Source organism: Lagenorhynchus albirostris, chromosome 14 (genome assembly GCF_949774975.1).
Source record: "Lagenorhynchus albirostris chromosome 14, mLagAlb1.1, whole genome shotgun sequence".
Classification (NCBI taxonomy): domain Eukaryota; kingdom Metazoa; phylum Chordata; class Mammalia; order Artiodactyla; family Delphinidae; genus Lagenorhynchus; species Lagenorhynchus albirostris.
The window spans coordinates 22,827,107-22,838,910 of record NC_083108.1 but is presented as its reverse complement, the minus strand read 5'-3'; the positions used below and the strand labels follow the sequence as shown (position 1 = coordinate 22,838,910).

The 11,804-nt window shown below is 41.9% G+C and overlaps 1 protein-coding gene across 1 annotated transcript in view; it reads left to right on the top strand.

Moving 5' to 3' along the window:
• Window positions 1-1,299: 1,299 nt before the first annotated feature.
• ME2 (malic enzyme 2) overlaps window positions 1,300-11,804 on the top strand; it is a 51,751-nt gene continuing 41,246 nt past the window's right edge. Inside the window, exon 1 of the mRNA XM_060121289.1 lies at window positions 1,300-1,651. The gene's annotated coding sequence lies outside the window, so the exon portion shown is untranslated. The remainder of the gene's footprint in view (window positions 1,652-11,804) is intronic.

The window sequence follows — 11,804 nt, the reverse complement described above, 5'->3', positions numbered from 1 at the left end:
GCTCCGCAACGGGAGAGGCCACAACAGTGAGAGGCCCGCGAACCGCAAAAAAATATAAAAGAAAATTCAAGTTCTCAGTAATGCAGGCATGTGTCTGAAACCATATCCACAAGGGCCACTAGGCTCCATTTTGAATGTCTGAACCACAGTTATCCCATTTTGATTTTATTTAAAACTTTTTTTAAAATTAATTAATTTATTTTTTGGCTGTGTTGGGTCTTCGTTTACTGTGCGAGGGCTTTCTCTAGCTGCGGCAAGTGGGGGCCACTCTTCATCGCGGTGCGCGGGCCTCTCACTATCGCGGCCTCTCTTGCGGCGGAGCACAGGCTCCGGACGCGTAGGCTCAGCGGCCCTGGCTCACGAGCCCAGCCGCTCCGCGGCATGTGGAATCTTCCCGGACCGGGGCACGAACCCGTGTCTCCTACATCGGCAGGTGGACTCCCAACCACTGCGCCACCAGGGAAGCCCTGCCTTGCCTCTTTTTTACCGTTTACATCTTTAGTTAAAAACTATTATTATTATACTTTAAAAGCACACGAACCCGACTACAGTAAAGAATTTTGGGTGATAACATTTTCTGAAATAAGAATGAAGAAATATCCTCCAATATCATAACCGTGGGTGAGTATAGATGTATTAAGGTATGGTCCTGCAGCTTTCAAGATGACAATTTAGGGTTCCAGTGCTTTTCTGAAAGGGAACATTGAATATCTATTTATGGTGACTGTGATTGTAGGGATCATTAGTAAATTCCCTGCAGGCCAAAGTGTGTCAGCAACCGTGAAGAGTAGCAAAGAATTCGGCAGAAGAGCAACTCTTAGACAAAAACTGCTCAGAAACATAAAGCGTTCCTCAAGTGCGGAGGCTTCGCATTTCCTGGGTCCTCCCTCTTCTGCTTCTCCATTCTCCTGGCGTGTATCCCGCTCTTAAATCTCTGCAATCCTCTCCCTGCCTCCACTGGCTGTCCAGAACCGACCCAAAGTCCCAGCCTTCCTCTCTTCTCGGGATCGGAGACTGGTACCCGTGGACACGCCCCACCCCACCCCATTCCCGGCCTCGCCCGCGCCTGCGCAGAGCCTCTTCTCGCGCGAAAACGCAGCCATCACCCCCAACCATACCGCCAGCCGCGGGAAGGCGAAGTCTGCGGTAGCCAGCCCCAGGTCTTTTCGTGGGGCGGCGGTATTCGTCTTTATATCCGGACTCCCCCCACCCTACACGACCGCTCTCTCACTCCTTGGGGTCGGGCCCTTAAGGGCATGCACCTGGCCCTAAATGATAACCCCCTAGCCACCAAACAGAGGAAGGTACTGCGAGGCTGGAACACGGGTGCGCCAGTCGCGAAACCTCAAAGCGGAGCCCCGCCCCTCAAGGCTGGCTTCCTGCCTCCGTATTGGTCTGCGCGCCCGTCAGTCTCCCCCCATGGGGCCGCGCCGGCTGTACTCCCTGTTCCCTCTTCTCAGTACGCGGATTTACTGGCTGCCTCGGCTATTATCCATCCGACCCAGCCATTCCGATCCTGACCTGGAGCCGGCTCCGGAAAGCCTCGAGAAGGGGAGGGCCGAACTCGGCCGGAGCTGAGCATCGTCTGGGTGGGCTGCGGGACCGCGGCCTCTCCGCAGGCAGCACCACCTGTCGCCTGGCTAGACGTCGGGTAAGGCTCCGCACGGCTCGCAGCTGCGGGCGGCCTGCCGCGGCGGGGCCCGGGCGGGAGTTCCGGGATGGGACCGGGCGCCGGCCTCCTCACCCCGGCCCGGGGAGCCGAGCGCGGACCCGCCGCCGGCCTCCGCGCGTGCGGCCCTCAGGGTCCCAGCTTGGCGGATGGGAGGGCGGGGTGAAGGGAAGGGGTTCGTCGAGTCCCGGCTGAGACCGTGGGGAACGGTGGGGTCTCGCCACCCCCTGTTTGACCGTGGGCGGCTCTTCCCTGGCGCACGGTTTGGGGACGCGACTTCCCGGTCGAGACTCGCTCGTCGCAGGGCGCCCCCCCTTCCCAACCTGGAGTAAGGCCCTGCGGCTTCCTTAACAGGAGCATCTCTTATACCCTTTACTCCCGCGCCCCTTAAAGACCGATTTTGTCGCTCCAAATCCTTTTATCTAATAGTTCTCTTTTTCTGCAGGGGTGAATTAATGGCAGGACTTAGGCATTTTGTTTGTGTGTTGTGATTGTTCCTTGCTTTAAAGGACGTTTGTTGCAGGCTAGAAAGTTCTAAGATTGGAACGGTTCTGTCCATTCATGTGAAATGACATCTGTGGACCAGGATTGGCAGGTGTTTCTTTGACGCTGGTGATATCCATTTCTGCTTGTGTGGTGTTACACTGAGGTCCCGGATTTGACTTTCTTGGTCCCGAAGATAATTCTAGAAAATTTCCGTTGCCGTTTGGTGAGAAGAAGCTTAATCAAAATAACAGATCTCAACAGAAGTGCTTCCTTACAAAACGTGTTATCGCATATCTGTTTGATTTACCTTCTTAATGTTTGTGGCAGTCACTTCAAAACAAAACAGTTGATAGCACTGTTATTTCTTTTAGTGTTGCAACTGATAACATGGAAGCACGTATTAATTGTTAATCAGGAGCCGTGTGCTGTTTTCTGCAAGAATTATCTCAAAGTAATGCCCTGAAGTTGGTACTCTTTATTATCTCCAGGTTACAAATGAAAATTAGAAAGGCTAAGTAACTTACCCAAAATCACAGGTTTTACGTGGCAAAGCCTGGATTCGAACTCAGGCAATCTAACTTAATAGCTCCAGCCTCCTCTTAAGCTTGTATGCTCCTTAAGCACTGTTCATGCTGTAAAGCTAAGTGCAGTGTTGTGCTCCTAAGTTTTGATCTTTAGTTGCCAAGCATTCTGGAAATTAGAGAAGAAACAGTCATTACCTTACAACCCCCCCACATACACAGCTGTGTGTGTGCGCGTTTGTGTATACACATATATACACACACTATAGTAGTTACACAAATGATAGGTAAATATATATTGTGTACTATAACTATTTGAGTTATGTTACATGGTTTGCAGAAATAAAGGAAAAATGTTTAGCGTTATCTTCTAATAGTGGACCTTTAAATAGTCAACTGTGAGCAATGATTTATAATCTGTTATCTGATTCTTTTATGGTAGCTGTAAAGACTTAATTGAAAGTTAGGCATAGGGCTTCCCTGGTGGCGCAGTGGTTGAGAGTCCGCCTGCCGATGCAAGGGACACGGGTTCGTGCCCCAGTCCGGGAAGATTCCACATGCCGCGGAGCGGCTGGGCCTGTGAGCCATGACCGCTGAGCCTGCGTGTCCGGAGCCTGTGCTCCGCAACGGGAGAGGCCACAGCAGTGAGAGGCCCGCGTACCGCAAACAAACAAAGAAACAACAACAACAACAAAACTACTACAATCTACCATCCCCATCCTTTCAAAACAAAAAAAAAATTTTTTTACCACCAAAAAGGGAGGAAGATAATTACAACATGAAAACGAAGACAATAAATTTAGTATTATGAAAAACTATACTGGGGCTTCCCTGGTGGTGCAGTGGTTGAGAGTGCTCCACAACGGGAGAGGCCACAACGGTGAGAGGCCCGCGTACCGCAAAAAAATAAAATAAAATAAAATAAAAATAACTGCATGCGTTACTTGAATATTTCATTGCAAAAGTCATATAGTTATAAAAAAAAAACTATACTGAAACCATGCACCTCAGATTGGAACTTGAACCCACATGGCCGGACTCAAACCTGGCCAAAACCCAGATTGGGACTTGAACCCACGAGGCCAGGACTGGAACCCAGGGAAAACCCACAGTCTTCCAACTGAGATCACGCATCTGGTTTCAGGACTTAATGAAGCTCAGGTTCCTGATGTCTCATCGCAGAAAGAATTCAGTGAGAGACAAAGTGATAGGTAAGAAGTGGATTTATTTAGAGAGAAACACACTCTGCAGAGGGAGTGTGGGCCGTCTCAGAAGGCGAGACGCCTTGGGAGAAATGCACTCAACAAACAGAGCGTGGGCCATCTCAGAAGGTGAGAAAGGCACCAGGGTATGGGGTTGTCAGTTTTTATAGTGGTGGGTAATTTCATAGGCTAATGAGTGGGAGGAGTATTCCAGCTGTTTCAGGAAGGGGTGGGGATTTCCAGGAATTGGGCCACCGCCCACTTTTTGATCCTTATGGTAGCCTTGGAACTGTCATGGCACCTGTGGGTTTGTCATTTAGCTTGCTGATGCGTTACAGTGAGCTTTTACTGGGGCTCAAGGTCTAGTGGAAGTCGTCCTGTCTGCCATCTTGGACCCATTTGGTTCTAATCTGTTTATGTCACGTCCTTGGGCTATGTCATTCTTTCAAAGGTTGTGCCCTGCCCCCTTCCCTCCTATTTCAATACTACGTTGTCCTAGTTTTTCTCATTTGGTTATAGACTAGTGAAAAACGTGTCTCAGACAGACACCAATTCAGAGACCACTTGGGAATGATTGGGTGACATAACTGATTCCAAGCTGGTAATTAGCTGCGTCCAGATTCAGGCTGACTGCAGAGCTTGTGCTCACTGTACCTAGTCATGACCTCTCTCTAATTTTGGTCTCTACTACATTGAACTTCTGCTTTCTACCCCCCAGCTAGGAGACCAGGGAGAGTATTCTCCAGCAGTCAGTGGCCTAGCAGTTTCAATCCCAGTCCAGTTTGTAAACACCACCCAGAGAGTAAATTCACTAACCCCCAGGGCAAGGCAGGATGAATGACACACCAGAGGGAGAAACCACAGGCATACCTCAATAGCCAGGAAGCTCAAGTAAGCAGCTTGAGTTTTCATATTTGTTCAAAATGGGAAGCCCCACCTTATTTTGTTTCCTGTTTTTACTTCACTCATTTTTACAGTTCCTCCATCCTGTCTGTATAACATGAGGAGTTAGGTGTGGGTTTTCCCCATTTTGTCCTGTTGCCTCCAGCTGCTATTAAGCCTGCTGTCTGTCTGTCTCTCTCCTTAGTCCTTGGTTCTATTTTTGGCAGAGATTGGTTTTTCTCCTTAAGTTTTTTAACTTATGCCTACTTGTTTTAAAGACACTATTAAAATTACTTTTATTTTACTCTCTATCACTTAGTCATAAAGTAATCATTTGAGTGCTGTAACACTTTACTCTTTAAGTCTTTAATACTTTTCTGCATCTATTCTCTCATTTGATCATTACAGTTACCTATGAGGTAGATTTAACAGGTAATCTTTATTTTACAGACTAAATTCAGTATTTGATAGAAGCAAAATTTTAGCCAGGAGCTGAAAATAGAAGATTTTATATGTCAGAATGCTGATCTTAAGTTAACTACTGAAGGGAAAAACTTTCTTCCTACTCACAGACTCAACTCTTCTGGCCACCAAATGTGTTTTTTCCCCACACCCAGGAGTTCTCCAGCTCTAGGCAGACACTGACGGGGTGTGCTACAACTTAATTCTAACACTGTCTACCTGGTGGTAACTTCGGATCCCACAAGTTAGGGACTCAGCCCGGAAAGACTGCCCCCACTTCAGATGCCAATCGCAAGCCCCAGGTTTTGACCTATCCTTACCAACCAGCTGTAAATCAGGGCTTCCCACAACCCCTTACTCAGGTTAGATCATTTGCTGTAATGGCTCACAGAACTCAGGGAGACACTTTACTTATATTTACCGGTTTCTTATAAAAGGATACAACTCAGGAACAGATGGAAAAGACACATAGGACTAGGTATTGGGGGTGGGGTCGGGCAGGGCACGGCGCATCCTTGCCCTCTGCTCTTGCCACCCCCCAGCACCTAGATGTGTTCACCAACCTGAAAGTTCATCAACTCTCCTTGTTCAAAAGTTTTTATGGATCTTAATCGCCATCGTTCCCACCCCCTTTCCCAGGGGAACTGGAGTGGTACTGAAAGTTCCCACTCTCTAATAATCACTTGGTCTTTCTGGTGACCGAGGTTCTGTAGTGGCCTCACCCTAAGTCACCTCATTAGCATAAACTCAGGTCTGATCAAAAGGGGCTGCTTATGAATAGCAAAAGATACTACTGTCACTCAAGAAATTCCAGCAGTTTTTAGGAACTCTGTACAAGATCTGGGGACCAAGCCCAAATATATTTCTTATTACACCACAAGTACTAATTGCAAAGTGTATTTTTCTCAGATAGTCTTTGATTTTAAATAAAGTAAAAGGTATTCCATACTGTTGTAGATTTTCCTACCTCACCAATATGCTGCAATACTAATCCAGTCTTTTGGTACCAAAGTTTTAATTGTGATAAATAATGCTTTCTCTCCTGGAAGAACCACACAAACATGATCAGGGCTGCACTTTCAATTTCTGTCTTTTCAACATTTATTTTGAAATAATTTGAAAGACGTGGTTGTATACATCATACTTCTTGGCCCCTTAATACTTCACTGTGTATTTTCAGAAAAGGATACCTCTTACATATGGTTATCGAACTCAGAAAATTTTAAATTATACAAGACTTTTACGTAAGTTACAGTATATCTCCCAATTTTGCCAGTTATCCCAGTAATATCCTTGATGGCATTTTGGGGGATCAGGTTTTGCATTTAGTTGTCCTATCTGTTCGGTCTTCTTTAAGTTGCATTGGTTCTTTAGTGTTTTTCATGGCATTTACATTTTTGAAGAAAACCAATCAGTTATCTTATGGTGTGTCTCGTGATTCTTTTTTATTATCATTATTGAAATACATTTGACATGAAACATTGTGTAAATTTAAGGTGTACGACAGGTTAATTTGATACATTGTAATATTGCCATTGTACTGATAATTAGCACCTCTGCAATATATTGGTATAGGTATATACCTATACGTATAGGTATAATTACCTAATTATAATTTCTTTTTAGTGGTTGGAATAATTAAGTTCTAGTCTCTTTGCAAGTTAGATGATGATAATACAATATTGTTGTCTGTGTTCACTATGCATTAGAGCTCTAGGACTTATCTCTTAGGCCTCTTGTTGAAAGTTTGTACCTTTAAACAACATCTGTCCTATCCCTTTCCCCAATTCCCGTCTCTCATGATTCTTGATGTGCTTATGATCATTTAGATTTCTTGTTTTGTGCCCATATTTAGGTACCATATTTATATGAAATATCCAGAATAGGTAAATACAAAAATACAGAAAGCAGACTGGTGGTTGCAATCACTGGGGGAGTGGGGAAAACTGCTTACTGGGTGTGGTATTTCCTTCTGGGATGATGAAAATGTTTTGGAACTAGATAGAGGTGGTTGTACAACATTATAGATTTTCTAAATCCCTCTGAATTGTTTATTTTAAAACAGTTAATTTTGTTATGTGAATTTCAGCTCCATAAAAGTTAACTTAAAATCCTAATGTAGATGATTTTGCTGCACCCCCATATACAGCCCATGGATTTCTCAACAAATAGAAATTCCATTTAAAAACTATTGCATGATAATTATAATGGTTTATGATGATTAAAGAAATAAATGAGCGTTGCAAATTGATATTTGGTAGAAGAATTGATATGCAGAAGAATCTATTATATTCCCATCAGTAAATATTTAAGGTTTAATGTATTATGTAGTTTTCCATTTTGAAAAATTCTCATAATGTTTGCGATGGATGTGAAAGGACAAAAACATGTTTTCAAGACAATTTGCCTGATTTTTAAATATTACATAACAGGTTTTCTAAAAACAAAAAAATTTTAGTACACTGAATTTAAATATTGAATATTACTAATGCCTTAAAATTTGACGTCTAGATTAAGAATCTGGATGGCTTCACTTCCTCTGAAAGTGTGTGCTCCAGGCTTTTCTATTATTTACATTTCCACCTTCAACCTAAACTCTCCCACACCTGTTTACATTGAAATCACTTCCATGAAAACACTTGCTGTTTACTAAATGTTTCATACCTTGCCACACTTGTGTGGATTAGAAAAAGGGTAAATATTTGGCACACTGTAGTAGGTAATACATAAAGAGTAGCAATGATTATTATCCAAGGACTTAGACTGTTGTCAGGAAAAGTGAATTTTTGCCTTCACCTCTGTATTTTATAATCCCTTACAACCTGTAGAAACATAAATGTATTTTTTAAACATCTTTATTGGAGTATAATTGCTTTACATTGTTGTGTTAGTTGCTGCTGTATAACAAAGTGAAACAGCTATATGTATACATATATCCCCATATCCGCCCCCTCTTGCGTCTCCCTCCCACCCTCCCTATCCCACCCCTCTAGGTCGTCACAAAGCACCCAGCTGATCTCCCTGTGCTGTGCGGCTGCTTCCCACTAGCTATCTGTTTTACATTTGATAGTGTATATATGTCAGTGCCACTCTCTCACTTCGTCCCAGCTTACCCTTCCCCCTCCCCGTGTCCTCAAGTCCATTCTCTACATCTGGGTCTTTATTCCTGTCCTGCCCATAGGTTCTTCAGAACCTTTTCTTTTTTTTTTTTTTTAATTCCACATATATGTGTTAGCATACGGTATTTGTTTTTCTCTTTCTGACTTACTGCACTCTGTATGACAGATTCTCCGTCCATCCACCTTACTACAAATAACTCAATTTCGTTTCTTTTTGTGGCTGAGTAATATTCCATTACATATGTGCCACATCTTTATCCATTCATCTGTCAGTGGACACTTAGGTTGCTTCCATGTCCTGGCTATTGTAAATAGTGCTGCAATGAACATTGTGGTGCATGACTCTTTTTGAGTTATGGTTTTCTTAGGGTATATCCCCAGTAGTTGGATTGCTGGGTTATATGGTAGTTCTACTTTTAGTTTTTTAAGGAACCTCCATACTGTTCTCCACAGTGGCTGTATCAATTTACATTTCCACCAACAGTGTAGGAGGGTTCCCTTTTCACTGCACCCTCTACAGCACTTATTGTAGATTTTTTGATGATGGCCATTCTGACTGGTGTGAGGTGATACCTCACTGTAGTTTTGATTTGCATTTCTCTAATGATTAGTGATGTTGACCATCCTTTCATATGTTTGTTGGCAATCTCTATATCTTCTTTGGAGAAAGGACTATTTAGGTCTTCTGCCCATTTTTGGAATGGGTTGTTTGTTTTTTTGATATTGAGCTGCATGAGCTGCTTGTATATTTTGGATATTAATCCTTTGTCAGTTGCTTCATTTGCAAATATTTTCTCCTATTCTAAGGGTTGTCTTTTCGTCTTGTTTATAGTTTCCTTTGCTGTGCAAAAGCTTTTAAGTTTCATTAGGTCCTATTTGTTTATTTTTGGTTTTATTTCCATTTCTCTAGGAGGTGGGTCACAAAGGATCATGCTGTGATTTATGCCACAGAGTGTTCTGCCTATGTTCTCCTCTAAGGTTTGATAGTGTCTGGCCTTACATTTAGGTCTTTAATCCATTTTGAGTTTATTTCTGTCTATGGTGTTAGGAAGTGTTCTAATTTCATTCTTTTACATGTAGCTGTCCAGTTTTTCCAGCACCACTTATTGAAGAGGCTGTCTTTTCTCCATTGTATATTCTTGCTTCATTTATCAAAGATAAGGTGACCATATGTGTGTGGGTTTATCTCTGGGTTTTATGTCCTGTTCCATTGATCTATGTTTCTGTTTTTGTGCCAGTACTGTAGCTTTGTAGTATAGTCTGAAGTCAGGGAGTTTGATTCCTCCAGCTCCGTTTTTCTTAAGATTGCTTTGGCTGTTCAGGGTCTTTTGTCTTTCCATACAAATTGTGAAATTTTTTGTTCTAGTTCTGTGAAAAATGCCATTGGTAGTTTGATAGCGATTACATTGAATCTGTAGATTGCTTTGGGTAGTGTAGTCATTTCACAATGTTGATTCTTCCAATACAAGAACATGGTGTATCTCTCCATCTGTTTGTATCTTCTTTAATTTCTTTCATCAGTGTCTTATAGTTTTCTGCATATAGGTCTTTTGTCTCCTTAGGTAGGTTTATTCCTAGATATTTTATTCTTTTTGTTGCAATGGTAAATGAGTGTTTCCTTAATTCCTCTTTCAGATTTTTCATCATTAGTGTATAGGAATGCAAGAGATTTCTGTGCATTAATTTTGTATCCTGCAACTTTACCAAATTCATTGATTAGCTCTAGTAGTTTTCTGGTAGCATCTTTAGGATTCTCTGTGTATGGTATCAGGTCATCTGCAAACAGTGACAGTTTTACTTCTTTTACGTTTTGGGTTCCTTTTATTTCTTTTTGTTCTCTGATTGCTTTGGCTAAAAATTCCAAAACTGTGTTGAATAATAGTGGTGAGAGTGGGCAACCTTGTGTTGTTCCTTATCTTAGTGGAAGTGGTTTCAGTTTTTCACCATTGAGAACAATGCTGGCTGTAGGTTTGTCATATATGGCCTTTATTATGTTGAGGTAAGTTCCCTCTATGCCTACTTTCTGGAGTTTTTTTTATCATAAGTGGGTGTTGAATTTTGTCAGTAGCTTTTTCTGCATCTATTGAGATGATCATATGGGTTTTATCCTTAAGTTTGTTAATACAGTGTATCACACTGATTGATTTGTGTATAGAAGAATCCTTGCATTCCTGGGATAAACCCCACTTGATCGCGGTGTATGATCCCTTTAACGTGTTGTTGGATTCTGTTTGCTAGTATTTTGTTGAGGATTTTTACATCTATGTTCATCAGGGATATTGGCCTGTAGTTTTCTTTTTTTGTGACATCTTTTTCTGGTTTTGGTATCAGGGTGATGGTGGCCTCATAGAATGAATTTGGGAGTGTTCCTCCCTCTGCTATATTTTGGAAGAGTTTGAGAAGGATATGTGTTAGCTCTTCTCTAAAAGTTTAATAGAATTCGCCTGTGAAGCCATCTGGTCCTGAGCTTTTGTTTGTTGGAAGATTTTTAATCACAGTTTCAATTTCAGTGCTTGTGATTGGTCTGTTTATATTTTCTATTTCTTCCTAGTTCAGTCCCGGAAGCTTGTGCTTTTTTAAGAATTTGTCCACTTCTTCCAGGTTGTCCATTTTATTGGCAGATTTGCTTCTAGTAATCTCTCATGATCATTTGTATTTCTGCAGTGTCAGTTTTTACTTCTCCTTTTTCATTTCTAATTCTACTGATTTGAGTCTTCTCCCTTTTTTTCTTGATGCTACTGGCTAATGGTTTAACAATTTTGTTTATCTTCTTAAAGAACCAGCTTTTAGTTTTATTGATCTTTGCTATTGTTTCCTTCATTTCTTTTTTATTTATTTCTGATCTGATTTTTATGATTTCTTTCCTTTTGCTAACTTTAGGGGTTTTTTTGTTCTTCTTTCTCTAACTGCTTTAGGTATAAGGTTAGGTTGTTTATTTGAGATGTTTCTTGTGTCTTGAGGTAGGATTGTATTGCTATAAACTTCCCTCTTAGAACTGCTTTTGCTACATCCCATAGGTTTTGGGTCGTCGTGTTTTGACTGTCATTTGTTTCTAGGTATTTTTTGATTTCCTCTTTGATTTCTTCAGTGATCTCTTGGTTATTTAGTAATGTATTGTTTAGCCTCTTTTTCCATCCCCTCTCTTTCAGTCTGTATGTGTCCCTAGGTCTGACGTGGGTCTCTTGTAGGCAGCGTATATACACAGGTCTTGTTTTTGTATCCATTCAGCCAGTCTCTGTCTTTTGGTTGGAGCATTTAATCCATTTACATTTAAGGTAGTTATCGATATGTATGTTCCTGTTACCATTTTCTTAATTGTTTTGGGTTTGTTATTGTAGGTCTTTTCCTTCTCTTGTGTTTCCTGCCTAGAGAAGTTCCTTTAGCATTTGTTGTAAAGCTGGTTTGGTGGTGCTGAATTCTCTTAGCTTTCGCTTGTCTGTAAAGGTTTTAATTTCTCCATCGA